The following is an 18,752-nucleotide window of genomic DNA, read 5'->3' as shown; positions in this document are numbered from 1 at the left end:
GTCAGCACAATTCATTATAAAATACTATGGAAAAAATAAAACTATGATAACTGCCTAGACGTCTACTGACAGATGAATGGACAAAAAGGCCCAAATGTGTTATATATACACAGAGGAATTTTACTAAGCCATAAAAAAAATTTGTACGAAAATGAATGAAACTTGAGACCATAATGCTAAGTGAAATATGCCAGAAATAGAAGGTTAAATATGACATGATTTCTCTTAATGGAGAAACATTGGGCATAGTTATTTTGAAGATATTCTAAAATTTAGTATTCTAACAGATATTTTTTTCTTCAAAGCATTTCTTCAGAAAGCTCAAGACTTTACTTTTTTGTTTGTTTGTTTTTCATATCAGAGATAGGCTCTAAATATAACTTTATGGGCATCTATTTTGTACAGATTCATGAACAAAATATTTTGATAAATTTCTGAGCAGTGGGTATGTTTCTGCCCAAAACATATTGATATTAACAGAAAAAATAAGAACAAAAATTATAGCCCATATGACCCATATGAATAACTTAATTCCTCTAAATTTTTTACTCCCTTGAGTCAGACTAAAGCTTTATCTCCTTTGCAGGAATATGACTGTCAATGTTTTAACACTATGTTCAACAATATCCCATTTCTTGTGGGGCTGTCACATCAGTCCAAAGGTATTAGTTAAATGGAAATTACCCAGATCTCTCAAGATACAGCCAACTCTGCTCACCAAAGCATTAGTTGTAGTCACTCTTTTTTCTATTAAAACTCTTTCTGAATTGTTGAGAATTTTAAAAACTTACAGACTCTTCTTTCTACAATTCCCAAGAAATACAGTGATGGAAATATATTCACTGAGTTCATACAATGAACATGCTGCATCAACTTAGATCCTTCACACACACAAAAAAAACTTTGATATGTTTTCTTTTTTGAAAGCCCTACAAGGTAAAATTTTCAAACAAGAAACCTACAACACAAAAGAAATTTCGTCAACCAGTAAAGTAGTTAGCCGTATGCACCTTGTTAGGGACTTAAACATAAGTATAATTTTCATCCCATGCTCTTATCAACTATACTGCCTCTCCTACAACCAGAAAGTCTGCATAATTCTTTGGTTAAAAAAATATTGCTTAAATTTATAGTAACAGATTTAAATTTTAATTCTATCAATGTAATTTAATATATTTTAAGAATTTTAGAAACGAAAAAGGTGATTATTTAATAAGTGCTGATGATTAAGAATTAGCATGTGCTGAAAAAGAATAGATCAGGATAAACTAAAAGTATTTGGTTTACCTAGGAGTTGACCTTGGTGACTTCTCTGCTTTTCTCAGCTCCACTAAACATCAGATGGGCTTCTTCCTGTTTCAAAGCGCCAGTCTTACTTTTCTTTGAGCACATAATTTAGAAATCTATTCATTGTAAATTATTTGACCCTTTGTATCTAAGGAGCTGAGAATTACCTTTTTATAATGTAATGTTTAAGAAAGATAGAACCAGTCCTCCCCATGTTTCAGTCCCTGTAGGATATTGTAAATATAGCTACCCTAATGTCCAGATGGCAAGCATAGATAACCACAGGAAAATCACTTTTGTGAATCATTCAACATGCATCACATAGCCCATTGACCAGGTGGCTGTTATGTTTGATATCCTCTAATAATTTATCACTATCTTACAATAGCCGTTAAAAAAAAAAAGATTTCTAGTGTGTTTCTCTCTCTGAAATGTAGAAAGAGGAAGAGTACTCAGAGAGGAACAGTTCAAAGTGAGAGGACATTATTAAAAGTGTTGCACAAGGAAGCAGTACAAAGCTCCCTGGGGGGAGTGGGGACACCCAGAGCTGGGTCACTATCAAATATGGAGTGATGGTCCTATTTTCTGGGGTAGGGGGTCGTAGCTACAACCCTTTGAGGATTGTTAGTTGATTGATTGGATATTGGAGTTGTTGCTAGGATTTTGGACTTGTGGCTAATGGGGGAATTGGGAGGACATATATTCTAACCCTACTAGAGCCCCATCTTTTACTTCAAGGTGAACTGTGGTAGAAGTTGTGTTTCTTTATCTTGCCTAGGTTTTAGGTTGAAAGAGGAAAGCACTTTTAGGTAGGCAACTTAGAGAGACCATGCATCAAAATACAAGACTAGAAAAGGACAGGAATGTCCCCAATACTGACAAAAGAAAGAAAACAATATACTTTAGATGCGCAGATCACAAAGGGCAAGAGAGTAAAGAAACAAAATCACAATGTGACCTAGCAGGGAAACTTTTTTTATTGTTTAGGGCTCTCTAAAGGAATAAACACATATATACAATATACAGTGTATTTATGTATTTATGATTATAAAAGGCTTTTATAAGGTAGGACTACAAGATCAGAATGGGAAACACCCTGATGACTGTCAGCTGGATGAGGGACAGAAGAATCTAAAATGGAAGTCTGTGCCCTGGAGAGGTAGAAAATCCAGTTTCAGTCAAAGGTCACAGGGCTGGAAACTCAACAGCAGGATCACCAGAGTGAATCTGTTAAAATCTCAGAGAGTCTGCATTAGAAGGCTGAAAATTCTGCTTTTGAAGGCTGAAGGAACTCAAGACTAATTTGTAGAGCCAATAGCAAAGAAAGGAGCTTCTTGGAAAAGGATGGGGAACTTTCTTCTTTTTGCATTTTGATTCTATCCAAGCCACAAGCCTATTGCTTGGTGCCAACCACATCTGGGATAGCTCTTCCCTCTCAGTTTGCTGATCTACCTGACAATCATCTGTGGACACATCTTGAATTTATTTATTAATGTACTAGGTGGTTTTTACTCACGTAAAATCAATATACCACAAGTCACGATCATACCTATCCTAGAATCATGGATCCCTGTGTAATCTGGATTCTTCTTGAACTACATAGGAAAAATTAAAGCTTAGTGTAAATAAAAACCTGGGTTTGAAATGATCCTGGAGTCAGATACATGATTTTCAACACATTCAAGAGAAAACATATGGAGTGAAAGTTTCCTAACAAAGTCCTCAGGTCTTATCTACACTCTTCTTGGGGATGTAAAGTTTGATTAAAAAAATATATATTTATTTTATTTCACTTAAGATATACATATAGTTAGAGGGGAAAGGGTTTATTTAGCTTAGTTTGTAGAGGTTTCAGTCCATAATTGTCTGGCTCCAAGCCAGGGAGGCAGAGGGACAACAGCTCATGGCATAAGAAGACAGGAAAAGCAACAAGAGAGTGTGACAGTGTCTTCCTGCCCCTTTTATTTTATTCTTACTGCTTAGGGTGGGTAGCACTCACTCCCTTAATCCTAGTTCTTTGGGGCCTAGCAATGCACCATGAATCAATCACACGCTTTAGAGTAAGCCACCTCTCATACCGCCATACCTCATTGCATGAAGCTTTGGGGGGACATCTAAACACAAGCTGTAATCCACGTATACTCAGTGTTTTTACTGAGGAGGCCAAGGGAAATTTGTAAATAGTACCCACTAAGCAGAGAAGAGCTGACCAGCCTAAGAGGTGAATACAGGTGGAATTAATTTCATCCAGAGGTGAACTGACAAGTCAAAGAAAAAAATAAAGAATCCAAACTTCTTTTTCTCTCTATATATTTATAATTACATGTATATACAGAGAAAAGAAAATGAGAGAGAGGGAAATCAAGATATTAAAAGATATGCAGTGGGCCGGGGATTTAGCTCAGCGGTTCGGTGGCCTGCCTTGCAAGCCCTGAGTTCAATCCCCGGCAAAAAAAAAAAAAAAAAGATATGCAAGCTCCTCAATGTATGAAAGAATAACATGGAAAGAACACACTAAATTTAAAAATATGTTTATAATAATAACATTTTTCATTTTACAGAGGTATTAAAATTGACTAATATATTTTCCTATATACAATGTCACTTCTATTGCACTGGCTTCCATTTACTTTCCTATCGTAAATGTAACATTTTTACATCTTTGGACTATTCTGATTCATTCCATTGGGTACAGCTCTGAGAAGTGAATTGGTAGATAAAAGAGGTAAATATTTTGAATAATTGATATGTAATGCTAATTTGCGTTTCCCAATTTTTTGTTCCATCTTGAGTATAGAAAACTAAGACTGTGTGGTAATTTTAAGATTATATTTATTTTAAACATCATAGGTTTTGAGTTTCGATGTAAAAATATTCAAGAATAAGAAACCATATGCCTTAGTATAGTAGATTTATTAAGAGACCATATCCAACAGGAAGTAAGTATATTTGCTACAGAGATAAAATGCATTAAAATAGATACTGCTGTTTAAAGTAGAAGAACATATTAAAGGTCAGCCATATATATAAGAAATTTCAGATTTATAAACAGTCTACCTTTTGCCCCTCTTCACAGCTGTTCCCTTCCACAGCTACCCCTAGGCGTAACTGTAAACCTCAGTGCTCCTAATTGTAGTCTGAAGGATACATCTTTGTTTGAGTAACAATTTATACAAGTCTCTTAAGTTAAATTTTAATTAAATAATTCAGTTTTTGCTGTAATGATGTAAGTAATATCAATTTAATAAATAGCATTTCCCCAAAGGTCATGATATTATTACCCTTTATGATGATAGTACTTTGGTCTTTAATTTAGCAAACTGATTTAGCGTATCTTTCAAACCCTCTCTTTTTGAATTGTACTTTTTTTTTTTGCAGAGCAGAATGAGTAGCTGGATTTATTCACTGGTGTTTCTTCCATTTAAAAGATGAGGAACAGAAAAAAATTAAATATTATCATATTACTAACAGCTAAAAATTATGTTTATTTATTTTTAAATCATTATGTATTGAGTTTGTTGGTATTTTAGGTATACCTTATGATCATATTAATCATTGGGAATTTGTACATGTGCATAATATATTTTGGTTCTTTTTTTTTCCATTCCCTCTCTTTAACTCATCCACCCCCTATATACATAAGCTTTGTTTCCAGTTTTTTGGGGTATTTTTTGTTGTTGTTTTTGTTGTATTTTGTTTTGTTTCTCTGGTATAAGAAAATGAAAGTGCAAATTAAGATAAAAATATATAATAGATACTGTGAAATAGGAAGAAAATGTCCAAAGACAAAGGGGAACTATGGAAGGGAACCAGGGGAAATTGAATTGTATTTCCAACTAACATTATTTTCCTGGTTATTTTACAAATAAATATTTGAAGTTTATGCTTTATTTGCATGTAGTATTTTAACTAAAAATTATTTTTGCTACACTAAGAAGATAGTAACAGATTTACCATTAAAAATTCCAGGCTGATAATAGCTGATTAGAATATTATGATAAGATAATCACAAAGTCAAAGACTCATTTTACTTTATTAATTGTAAGTGTGATTTTTGTTTTTCTGTTTACTTTCTTTTTTTTTTCCTCATTGAGTTTATTGGTACATTTTAGGTATGCAGTACAGTTACATTCATCATTGGGATCTTGTACCTTTACACGACAGGTCTTGGTTCTCATTTTTCCCTTTGTCCCTGCCCTCCCTTCACCCCCTTCTCCCTTCCCTATTTACAAACACTTTATTTCCATTTTTTAATTTTCTCTTATTTTTTTCTTTTCCCTTATTCCCTTTCCCCTACCCTTCCACTTTCCCTACACCTTTAGCCCTTTTCTTCCTATTTCACATTCTGTTTACTTTCTCTGAAATTTTTGTGTCAGTCACTTTAACTGATTATAGAGAACTGATAATTTTCATTGTGACCTAATATCCCCAAAGTCTACTTGGAAGTTAGTATTATCTTTATGTCAAAGCGAAACAAAACAAACTAACACTTGTTAACTTGAGCCATCGTATAGAAGTAGAAAATTACAGTTTAATAGTAAGTAAACTAATGTTGTATATTAGGTAGGTAAGCTAATGATTGTACTGAACGTGAATTTGTTAAATATACCTTCCAATTAGTAAATGATCTGTGCTATTTTGGCAACTGATAACAAATGCACTAACTTTCTTAAAGGAATAAATTTAATTCAAAAGTCTGCTACTGTATTTATGGATCTGACAAAATTTTCCATTGTTTTAACTACATGTGTTTAATCTTTGATATTTTTAATTATTAGTGGTAAAAAGCAAATGACAAATAGAATATTATGGAATTGTATGAAGGGTAATAATGAATTACTTATTTTAATCCATTTTAAAGTTAATATTGCCTCAAATAAAGCATCTATGGATTTTTGTCTTCTTCTCTGCCAGCCTCCCACATTCAATCTTCAATATTTTTGTTGCAGCATGAAGTAATACAAGGTAGGAGTGCAATAATGTATTTTTGCTACAATCCAGTAAAATATGCTTGTCAGTCACATTGATAATCTAATATCCTGTTTTGAGTTATACATATTTTATATTTAATTAAACATAGCTTATGTACATTTATACTTAATGAGTGAACTCCTCGGTACATTTCTAGTAAATTTTTATTGTTGTTCAGGTTATTCCAATGCATTCTTGTTATTCGTCAGATACAAGTCAAACTCCCTACCACACTGTGGACTTCAGGACAAGATGTCTTTTTTTTTTATCTTTTATTTCCCTGGTACATGTAATTTTTTTACTTGCTCTAGGATTTTTAGCAAAACCAGCTGATTGTTCAATCCTTCCAGTTCTTACAATATGTCAAACTCATTCCTCCTCCAAATTCAGCTGTTGTGTTTTCTGCCCTTATATTGGAAAATTTCTCAATCGATGTACTGCTGGATCTCTCTTATCCTTGACATTTCAGCTCATCCCTTTCTGGTTGCTTCCTGGATTACCCTGCTTACACCTGCTCCAGTAAATATCACATTGCCCTGTTGCACTTGTTCCATAGTTTTCAGCACATATTACTTCCATATTGTCTCTTTTTCCTTCTCTCAACTACATTATAAATCACTGTTAGAAATATGGTTGCTTTTTTTTTAATCATTTTGGCTCGGTGTCTGGCGTGTATTAATTATTCAATAAGTATTTAAACAATATTGAATGAATTTAACAATAATTTACAAGAAATATACTTTTCTTTCTAAACAATGATTTCAGGATTAGGACACTTTCATTAAAAATAAGTAGGATTATATGCATTCTTTTGTGTTCTTTCAGGTGAAGACTACTTCGAGCAAATTAAAATACACATATAACTCAAATAATAAGAGAACATAATTTTTATCTTAAAAGCAGAACATGTTTAAGTTGCTTTGACATGTATTTTTTGAAAATATTCATATTTGATTAAGGTTATGTTGTTAAAGCTTTAGATGTGTAAAATTTATATTATTGATAGGTTTGAGATTGTTCATTAACTTAAATCACTTATAAAATAGCCTTGCTAAGGGCTGGGGATTTAGCTCAGTGGTACCACCGCCTTCTTGATAAGCACGAGGTCCCAAGTTTGATCCCCAGTAACAATAAATAAATAAACAAAAGAGTAGCCTTATTAAAACTAAGCTCAGAATTGGTTCAAGTTTTCTTAGAATTATTTTTGACTAGTTGTGAAATATAACATTTAATTCACTTAAACTTTTTATATATTTAATGTCCATTTTTCATTAGTCTGAACTAACTAAATGAAAGCATATCTTTATAATACTTTGTATAATTATTTCATATACTCAACACACTCATCCGTGATTTAATTTTACCAATACGCCCTACTTCCTCATCTAGTTCCATAGAAAGGAGAAAACAAAATCCTAAATAATTATAATCCATTCATTCTAGTTCTCATGTATGTTAAAATTTACTGGCATATATTTCTTTCATACAACCCCTGCCAATTGGTTGTTTAATTAATTGGCAACATAATTGTGTGTGGCTGTGTGTGAGTGCACAAGCATGTGTGTTTATATCTTCAACACTGCATGTTGTTTAGAAAATGAGCAATCCAAGTCCTGTGCAATAGGCCTACGTAGCTTGTGTCTTATTCCGTGTTTTGCTGTTGTAACAGAATATCTGAAAAAAAGGTAATTTATGAAGAACAGAGCTTTATTTCCATCATTCTAGTGGGTGAGAAGTCTAATATCAAGGTGGCAGGTTTGGTTTCTGGTTAGTTCATGTTCTCTTCTTCCATGATGGTCTTTTGAATGGGAATCTCTGAGGGAAGAAAAGCCAATTCTGCCAAAGTAAAGCAGAGAGAGGAAGAGAAGTAACTCAGTCCTACAAGCCCATTTACAGAAGCATTAATTCACTCATGAGAGCTCTTCCCTTGTGACCTACAAACATCCAATTAGGTGGTACCTTCTAACATTTTTGAATTAGCAATTAAGTTTTTTAGACAGAAATTTTGGAGAGAACAAAGACATTCAAAATGTGTTTATACTCTTCTGATGATAATTTTTCTAGAAAGGGAATATCTGCAAAGGAGGTTGATTTTAAGGTATTTTGTTCATAATATGTACTATAATATTATAATAATACCAGAAAATATTTAGATAAGACTTATTATTAGACTCCTTTACAAGTTTGTTTAATTCTATATGATTTTGTGTAGCAAATAGAATTATTTAGTTTATAGGGAAGGTGAAGTACCAATAGTGGCTGATTAACAGTTTCACTGGAATTACCCACAGAGTAAAATCTCTTATGTAAAAAAGCAAAAGTATTTGAGTAATTAATGTAATCAATTAATTTCAGCATTATACAATGTCTTCTTCAAGGAAATTTATTTTTAAATTTTGTAATGAGTCAGTTTTACTGTTTATATATAGAATTAATAATTCAAAGTTAATAAATATTTTGATAGCCAAATACTTATCCCATTGCAAAGTACTCAAAAAATACAAAAGCAGAAAAAGTAACACTATACATATATCGATATAGATACTTCCAGAAATTTTAACTGTGTATGAACATTGTGCCATTTAGGAATATAAATTTTCAATTATAAATTTGGAGACATACCAGATACTGCTTCTGATCCTTTACAGGAAAATAGTCATGGACTGGCAGAGAAGAGAAGAAAAAAGTGTACTTTAAAGGTAATTTATACAGCTGCCCCGCTAGAAAATTTTGACTGCTACTCTGATTCTGATTTCCTTCATGTCATAGGACAGAGAGAGAGAGGAAAAAAAAAATTAAAAAGTAACGCATTTATTTATTTATTTATTTCTATTCTCGACACACATAGGTTCTATTGGCAAAGCTATGCCCACAATACTTTCCTGACAGTAATTTATGTATTCCATGAGAGTGGCAAAAATTTAAGACAGTTCTCTAAGCACGGAGACCTAACATATCACTACTAGATGTGAACAAATGACATTGCCTCTCATACACTCTGTGCTATGCATTTAAAGTACAGAGATAATTTAAAGATTAAATCCTCAAGCAAAGTTATTTATTCTAAAATATGATTAGGTCTCATCAGGTTTTTTGATCACTGATCACATAACAAAACCAGTTAGGAATATAATTATTTTTCTTTACTATTCTATGTTATTTTGGTCTACATGCTTTAGGAAAGTACATAAATAACATTTATCAGGTACACTGTTAAGTCTATCATATGCTAGCAGTGTACAATGCACCTAAATAGTTTATATGTATTTTGAATTTGTAGTGCCTCTTCACTTATAGTCCAATACAAAAAAATTAGCTTTATATTGAAATCTCTTTACATAGCCTTCTTTGGCTGAAAAGACCATTCTTTATAGTCAGTGCATAATTTTGATATACTTTATTTTTCTTCAATTATTCAAAGTCTTCTCATCCCAGCAAAAATAGAAGATATTATCTTAACTCAAAGTAAGTAATTTATGTATCACTGCAGAGATTTATAAAGAGAAAAGTACTGTATGACGTTTTGTAAAGTTGTAATCATCAGAAGTATCCAAGTGAAATTTGGTCTCCATATTTGTGTCAATGCAAAGTTTAGGCATATATTGCATTTTGAGGCTTCCACTTACAGGGAATTAGAGGTGCATATTTTTCACCTCTCTTGATATGTTTATAATATAATGACATATTGGTAGAAGTGGGATAGAATAATCATTTTTGATTTTTCTATTCTTGGGCAATTCAATGCATTTGCGACATTAAAGAATGACAAAATTCACAGATCATGCGCATTTCTAACTTTATGTGTATTTATAGTATTCAAATTTTTTTCTATGTTATCTTTTTCTCGTCTTTTCTCTCTCGCTCTTGCTCTCGCTTTCATTCTCTCTCTCCCACCTTGATCTTCACTTATCTCCCTTTTTATTCCTGTTCTTATCCTAACACAAATTCCTTTTCTTTCTTTTCTTTTTCTTCTCTTTTTCCTTCTTTCCATTGCCGTTAGTTTTAAAAGAAAGTCATTATACCCTCCAGCCTCCCTATTGCTGTTATATTATTCTGTTTTTGTGTATATTTTCTTCTGTATTCTCTTTTCTTCAACAGCTTCCTAGAGTTTGTGTGATCTTCCTGTTTCCTCTGACCTCACTTCTAACCTTTCTCTATCCTATCTATCCCTCCCTCCCCAACTCCTTGTAAATCTCCATGCTGAAGGGAAAAGTTGCTACAATGAAGAGTTTATTCACTGTAAACAAATAACCAGGGGGCCTCACACTGCTTCCGTGCTCTTCTGTTGCTCCGCTCTTCTGTTTTCTGTGCTGAAGAGAAGGATCCATCAGAGGCCAGTGATGGATTTTTGAAAGGCTCTCGGTAGCTGGTTTTGCCAAATCAAGCAAGGAAAAACTCTATGTGGTACAGTACAAAATTAGACCCCCTTGTCCTAACAATGAAGTGGCATTTTAACTCTACAGAACTACAACATTGATATATCTTTGTTGACATTTTTCTTTAAATTAGTATACCAGTAAAATTTAAGTATATACTACAGCTACATTCATCATGAGGATCTTGTACCTTTACAGGATGTTTCTCCCATTCCCCTGCCCCCCTTAACCCTCTCTACCATTGGGTTTTCCTTTTCTCATAAATTTTCTCTTCTATTCTTTCCTTTCCTCTACCCTTCCTTCTTCCCCTACACTTTTATACCTTGCCTTTCTATATCACACAGTCAATTGTACAATTTGAAGATTACACTTTTAGTTTTCAAAACAGAGAAACTGTTTGGTATTTACACATGTGCATCCTATTTGTTTCTCTTAAGAGTATGTCCTCATTGTACGTCCATTAAGCTATAAATGGCTCTGTTTCTTGTTATTTATGGCTGACTAGCAGTCCACTTTATCAAAAAGCTACATTTTCTTTACTCAGGCTCCACTTGATGGGCAATAGTGTTGTTTTCAAGTTTTAGCTATTACAAACTGTGCCACTATAAACATGAATGAGCACATATTACAGTGATATGATTCTATTAATTCTTTTGGAAAAATGCCCAAAAGAGGGAGAGCTGGGTCAAATGCAACATCTAGTCCTACTTCTTTGAGGAATCTCCATATTGGTTTCCACAGTAGTTACACCAGTCTGAACTCCCATTAACAATGGAGAAGGGTTCCTTTCTCCTGACAACTCAGCCAGCATTTATTATCGGTTGATTTCTTGATAGGAGTCTTGCTTTTTGGGGTGAGGCAGAATCTCAGTGTTGTTTTCATCTGCATCTCTCAAGTGACCTTATATTGAACATTTTTTCATATTATTTTTTTGCTGCTTTTACTTCTTAGTCTGAGAAATGTCTGTTCCTTTCAGATGCCCATTTTGGCATTGAGTCTTTATATTTGTGGGGGCCTGATTTTATTATTTCTTTATCTATTTTAGGTAATAGTCCTTTGCCTTAGGAACATCTGATATTTTTTTTTTCACGTTTTAGGCTGCCTCTTAGATTCTTTTCGTTTCTCTTGCAGTGAGGAAGCTTTTTTAAAAGATGAGATCTGAGTTGTTGATTCTTTGTCCTAGTTTCTGGACTACTGAGGATTTGTTTATGAAGTTTTTTCCTATACCAATGTCTTTGAAACGCCTACCTAACTTATCTTCCAGAAAGTCTACTGTTTCTGTTTTAATATTTAGATCTTTGGTACACATGGATTTTTGTTTAGTGCATAATGAAAGATAGGGAAATAATTTTAATCTTTGGCAAGTTGAAATCTAGTTGTTCCAACACCATTAATTAAAGAGGCTAACTTTCCTCCAATGAGGATGGTTGGCTCCTTTGCCAAATATGAGGGAGCTCGGTATGTCTGAACTTATTTCTGCATCTTCTAATCTATTCCATTGGTCTTGTGTCTGTTTCTTTGCCAGTTCCATGCTATTTTTTATCACAGCAGCTTTGTAGTATAGTTTCAAGTTAGGGATTGTGATACCCCCTGCCCTGTCTCTGTTGCCTAGAATGGCTTTTGCTATTCTAGGTCTCTTCTGGTTTCAAATGAATTTTTGGATTTTTTTTTTTTTTTTTTTAGTTCTGTGAAATAAAGTGTTGGAATTTCAATCGCATTACATTGAATCTGTATAGCACTTTTGGTGGTATGACCATTTTCACTATGTTGATTCTTCCTACCCAGGATCAGGGGATATCTTTCCATTTTTTTTTTATATCCTCTTTGATCTATTTTTTCAGAGTGCTGTAATTTTCAGTGTAGAGGTCTTTTGCTTCTTTCATTAGATTGATTCCTAGATACTTTTTTTTTGTATGGTATTGTGAAAAGAATTGTTTCCCTAATTTCTCTCTCAGTCAGTGAGTTGTGCTATTTTAGACAGAGGAGGCTGAGAAATACAGTAATACTCTTGAAAGGATTGAAGTGAAATGCTTATCATGAGAAAATAATTTCAGTCAAAGGCAGGAGAGTGAGGCTGAAATTTTTCTTGATATCGCTTGAGGAACATAAGTGTGGATTTGTGAGGAAAAAGACCTCTTGCCTATAAGAATTTAACTTTACTCAAAATATAATAAATTGGTTATTTCCCATTAAATGAGCTTTGGTAGTTTGTGATATTCACATATTCTATTTCCTTTAGGTTATCAAAACAATGAAAATACCTTTCTTTTAGTTTTCTCTTATTATCCTTCTAAATCCTATATTTTAGCAGTCTTGACATATCTTCCATTTCTGATATTGATTTATGTCTTTTCTTTTTATTAGATAAGTTTCACTAGAGATTTATCAATGTTACTATTTTGTTCCAAGAACCAGACTTTGTTATTTTGTTGTTGCTTATTTGTTTTCATTGATTTCAGGTGTAAATTTTATTATTTTCATTTCGACTCGTTAAGGTTTGGTTTTTCTCTCATTTCTTTGACTTCAAAAGTATAAATTTATGTTAGCAATTTTAATTTCTTCAATACAAACCTATCATGCTATATATTTCTCTTTACATTCTCTTCTAGCTGCATCTCACAAATGTTGACAAGTTGTATTTTAATTTCCTATTGCTCAAAATATTTTTCTAATATTATTTTGAGATTTTTATGTTTTAAATTATGGAGATACATTCTGCTTAATTTAAATGTTTTGGGGATTTTTCAGTTATTTCATGTTACTAGTTTCTACTTTATTTCCTTATACTCTGATAATTAACTTTTTATTTATTTTTAAATCTGTTAAGGTGTGTTTTAAGGCTCAGACTGTTTTTATTTGGTGAAAGTTCTAGATGAATATGATAAAATTAAGTAATGTATTACAGGATGGTACATTTTATAAAGCACATTAGATTTTTGTTTCTATTTCTAGCACATGGGGAGATTAGAAGGTGTGACTCTTGTTCTAACAATTAAAAAAAAACCTAAAAATAAACTACATTTATTAGATCCATAAAAAAGTCAAAGCCCAAGCAAACTCCTATGTGTTTTGAAATAAGGAGAGAAAGACAAGTACAGTGACTTGTAAATTATTGGAACAAAAATTCAAGGAAAGACCCTTACAGTTGGAGGCAGTAGTGACAGGAATAGTTTGGACTGTTATTGTAACAAAACAGGCTCATTGTGGAACTGAGTGATGAAAAACTCCCAAGGTCACCAATCTTAAAGAAGTCACCTTACATTTTTAAATTTTTCTTTCAGGAATTCTACCAGATCAAATAAATATCCCCTTATGCTCTTTGTAAGGGATGGAGAGTATACAAAGTTAAAACAAGAAGATAACTGGAAAATCCTCTTAAACATGGTAGATTGGACTAAGAAGACAGTTCTATTCTGTCATCAAATATTATGCTTAGTCATAAAGAATAGTTATCAATAAATAAGCTACAGTAGTATATTTTTGAAGACAATCAGAAGTTGACTTTAAAGGCATTTTTTACAATATTGTTACCAAAAATACAGTAATAAGTTTTTGCTGAGTGTAGTGTCTTATGCCTGTAATCCCAGCACTTGGGAGGCTGAGACAGGAGAATTGCTGTGAGTTTGAAACCAGCTTAGGCTACACAGTGAGCTCCAGGTCAGTTTCAACTACGTAGTGAGATCCCGTCTCAAAAAACAAAAAAGTAAAAAAGTTTTATATGTGAAAATTGTTCAAGGTTTCATTGAAATATTTGAGGCAATTTTTTGATAATTATTGAGATACTACATTTGCTATTTAATTGTTTATCTTCCATTCTTCCAGTCAAACCCAAGATGCTTTTTGGTATCAGAAGGCTAAAAGGGATATTTTCTGTGGTGAAGTATCCAAGAAAAAGAAAGCACACAGCTAACATTGGAAACAGCAACAAGAGCAAAATGTCTTTATTTCTCAGCCTTGCATAAGCTGCTACACAGCCTTACTTCTTTGTGTTCTTACATAACCACCTAAGGCATACATGGTAGTCAATGCTAACTCATGCCTGCATAAGTGTGTTCTGTTGTGTGCATGTGGTAGACAGTGGTGTCACACCCCTATGGGTTCTTATGTGCGCTGGGCTTTGAGGCAACCTGAGGTGGTTCCCTACAATGGTTTAGAAGTCCAACAGGCTCACTGGAGTCAATACCAGTGACTGTAAAAGAGACAGAGTGTAAGAATATCAGGAGAAGATGGGCAATGATTGTACAAGGTCTGAATTTTGTGTAAGCAGATCATGACAGAAAATAGTTTGAGTAAAAAGAGTGTTAGACATTGATGGATGCATGAGAAAATCTTGACTAGTTAAACAGAAAGCTACAGTAGTGGGATGTTCTGGAAGATATTTTATGCTCCATCTTAATTTCAGATAGCAAAATACTTTTGATTATATTACAATTTAATTTTGTGGCAGTCAATCAATTTTCAGCAATCAGTTATATGACTATAGTTTCTGATTTATTATTTGCAAATTAAAACTGTTAATCTAGGTATTATTATGTTATAAAAATGTTATGTTAAAAAGAGAGCAAGTTAAACTGTATAAATATATGGTGAAGATGAGAAAGGGGAGTAGGAAGAAGACAAAATCTATTTTGTTTCTGGATAATACAATTATGTGTGCCTCTGGGGAATACTGTGTATAATTTTGGTCGAATGTCTCAAAACTATAATAACAAAAGAAGATATGATTCAGCAAAAGATGATATCTTTTAAAGGTCAGGAGGCAGTTCTATGGAAATCAGAGTAACACGATCAAAATCTTAGACTAAGAGGAGAAATGGTCATGCTATAAAACCAGAAGTACTACGCAAAAGTGAAACAACTGCTGAGTTCACTAGATTTCAGAATCTAGCCTAGGAAGAGTAATATGATATTTAATAGTTGGATAAAGAAGATAGTAAATGAGATAGTAGTAAAAATTTTGTAGACTTCTTGGATAAAGATTAAGGCTAAAAACCACGATAACCTCATGTGTAGTAATTATATCAGAATACAGATTACAAAAATATTATTCTGATTTTGGAGGATAGAAAATGAGAATTAACTGATACCCATCTTGCAGATAGTATCATTGTTAACAATTCACTTGTAACCTGGATGATTTTTCTAAAAATTATTGTGACAATATATAAAAATTAGAGAATTCTTGAAGTTTTCATATATGTCTATCTAACATTGTAATATTTGATGTTGTATTCTAGGTTTATCACTGCAGGGAGAAATTCTCTATGTCAAAAGCAATTATAGGAAACATTTTTTAATGAAAGAAATGAATATTTAATTCTTGAAATGATAGCTTGAGGCCACGGATCTCTTTACAATACACTTTTTAGTTCTCTGAGTGGTAAGCTCTAGAATTTGCTTAATTAAGATACCAACTTTCTATATCAAGTAATTGTACTAAGATCTTCAAGATCTACAATTTAATTTTGCAAAATTGTAAAATTGTAATATAGGCTTGCAATTCCAGCACTTGGGAGACTGAGGCCACATGATTATTGTGAGTTTGAGGTCCTGCTGCTGGACTACTTATTGACTTCAAGGCCAGCCTGGACTACATAGAGAGACCCTGTATCCAAAACAAAATAGGAAGAAATTTACTTAGTTTTCAGTCGTACCGTAATACTTGAGATGATATGACTTTCAACCAACAGCGAGAGTGTGATATTAGAATGCATGAGATGTTATTAGAAGAATTTTGAAATAGGCTGTTATCCACAAATTCATTTAGAGAAAGTGTTTAAAATCAATATTCCCTGTTCACAGCCAGCAGACGAACTACTGGAAGTATAGTATTTTTCTGTGTTCTTTGCTTTCTATATTTGATGCTCCCCCTGTGTCTTACATCAAACAAGGAGGCAATTGAAATACACATTGTTGTTGCACTTATTTCCAAAAAGTTATCAGTGATAATTAAGCACCTTAGTGTTGAAAGAATAATTCTATTATTTGAAAGTCGTAGATGCTGTGAGAAAGACGATGAAGGACTTGCCGTTAGAAGGTGGGTGGGGTCTGTCTGAGGAGGCGGTCAGGGGAGGGACTTATCTCCCTCCTCAGCTCCTCCCTTTACTCTCTGCTTCCCAACCTCCCACAGGTGAGGAGCTGCCCTCGGAGCAGGCCCTTCCGCCATGCTAATTCTGCTCTGGAGCCAGACGACTGTGGACTGAAACTGCTACAAACTGGGTCATAATAAAGTCAGTTGAGATGTACCAGGTCAGAGTGTGTAAATATTCTTTTTTAAAATTGACTGTTAATTAGTGGAAATAAAATAGCACTATGGAAAATATATATTTAAAGGAAGATTTTCTTTGGGTCTCCTTTCTTTCTTTCTTTCTTTCTTTCTTTCTTTCTTTCTTTCTTTCTTTCTTTCTTTCTTTCTTTCTTTCTTTCTTTCTTTCTTTCTTTCTTTCTTTCTTTCTTTCTTTATGAGGAGCTGCCCTCGGAGCAGGCCCTTCCGCCATGCTAATTCTGCTCTGGAGCCAGACGACTGTGGACTGAAACTGCTACAAACTGGGTCATAATAAAGTCAGTTGAGATGTACCAGGTCAGAGTGTGTAAATATTCTTTTTTAAAATTGACTGTTAATTGGTGGAAATAAAATAGCACTATGGAAAATATATATTTAAAGGAAGATTTTCTTTGGGTCTCCTTCCTTCCTTTCTTTCTTTCTTTCTTTCTTTCTTTCTTTCTTTCTTTCTTTCTTTCTTTCTTTCTTTCTTTCTTTCTTTCTTTCTTTCTTTCTTTCTTTCTTTCTTTCTTTCTTCTATACTGCATATTCTACCTAAAGCATTCTCACTGAGCTATAGCCATAGCCTGTTTTTCAATTTTACGTTTTTTGTTGTTGTTGTTGTTGTTTTTTTTTAATTTCCCAGATTGAAAACCAATTTCAGTTCACCTGTTTTAATTTCCCAGAGATCTGGGATTATAGGTTGCATCACTAAGCCCAGTTTATTTATATTTTATGTAATATTTCTATTTTGTTATTGGAATCAACCTGAAATACTTGAGTACCTAGAAAAGAATTTACATAAGATTTCACTTCAGAAGGACAAATAATCTTAGATTATTTACAGTTTGCAACCATTCATTTTCTTTTGTTTTTAGCACTACAGAAAGGCGCAAATTTTTCTACTTTTTATTATACTTAATATATTTAACTGAAAGAGGTAACTTGCAGAGTACAGACTCTATCAAGACCCTACTGACTTTAGAATAAAAATATTAATTCTTTATCTCAGAGTAAAAATATCTCTGACACACAGATATGCCTTTAACACTCTTGCTGATGCACATACCTCTTAAAATCTTCTTACACTCCCATTCATGCAGAGCCTTTTGAAAATTTGATATGAGCTCTTTCTTCTTGTCTTTTTTTAGCAGATTAGCTTATCCTACCAAATTCAGATCACATTCTATAAGTATTTATTCTGAGTGGATAAAGAACTACGTTAGATGTTGATGAGAGAATGATAAAAGGTTTTTGTCTATATTTTATTTATAGCTAAATCTAAATATACAACCACATAGGTGGAACGCAGATTAAGATGACTGCTATATTTTACCCAGCAATTATAAAAATATGGAAATGTCACAAATGTTAATATAATAGAAGGAAATTACAAGGTACGGGGAAGTATATAGCTAAAGTACCATACAATTTTGTAAAAATTAGAAGACATTTAAGAGAGCTGGTGCATGAGCTAAGCTTTGCAAAGAAGAATCCCTATTTATCTGACAGTAAATAATATTTAGTGTGAAACTTGAAAATTGCATAGTGAAATCAAAATGAATAGAGTGCAGGGGCTGGGGATTTTAACTCATTGCTTCCACTGACTGCCTCACAAGTGCAAGGTCATGAGTTCAATCCTTGGTACAAAAAAAAAGGAGTAGAGAATAGAAAAGCACTCACGAAATAGTCACATTGGAACTTTGAGTAGTATAAAAACATATGAAACCTGAAATAGTTGGAAAGAAATTTAGTAGAGTAAAAATATTTCATGAGATTAGACAAGAGATATAAACATGACTTTATTATGCAGGAGCTTGTCATGTATGATAAAAAATAAACTGGAATAGCTGTTC

This window comes from Fukomys damarensis, unplaced genomic scaffold, assembly GCF_012274545.1.
Source record: "Fukomys damarensis isolate Sample0158 unplaced genomic scaffold, DMR_v1.0_HiC HiC_scaffold_35, whole genome shotgun sequence".
Classification (NCBI taxonomy): Eukaryota; Metazoa; Chordata; class Mammalia; order Rodentia; family Bathyergidae; genus Fukomys; species Fukomys damarensis.
Note: the sequence above shows the minus strand (reverse complement) of the source record.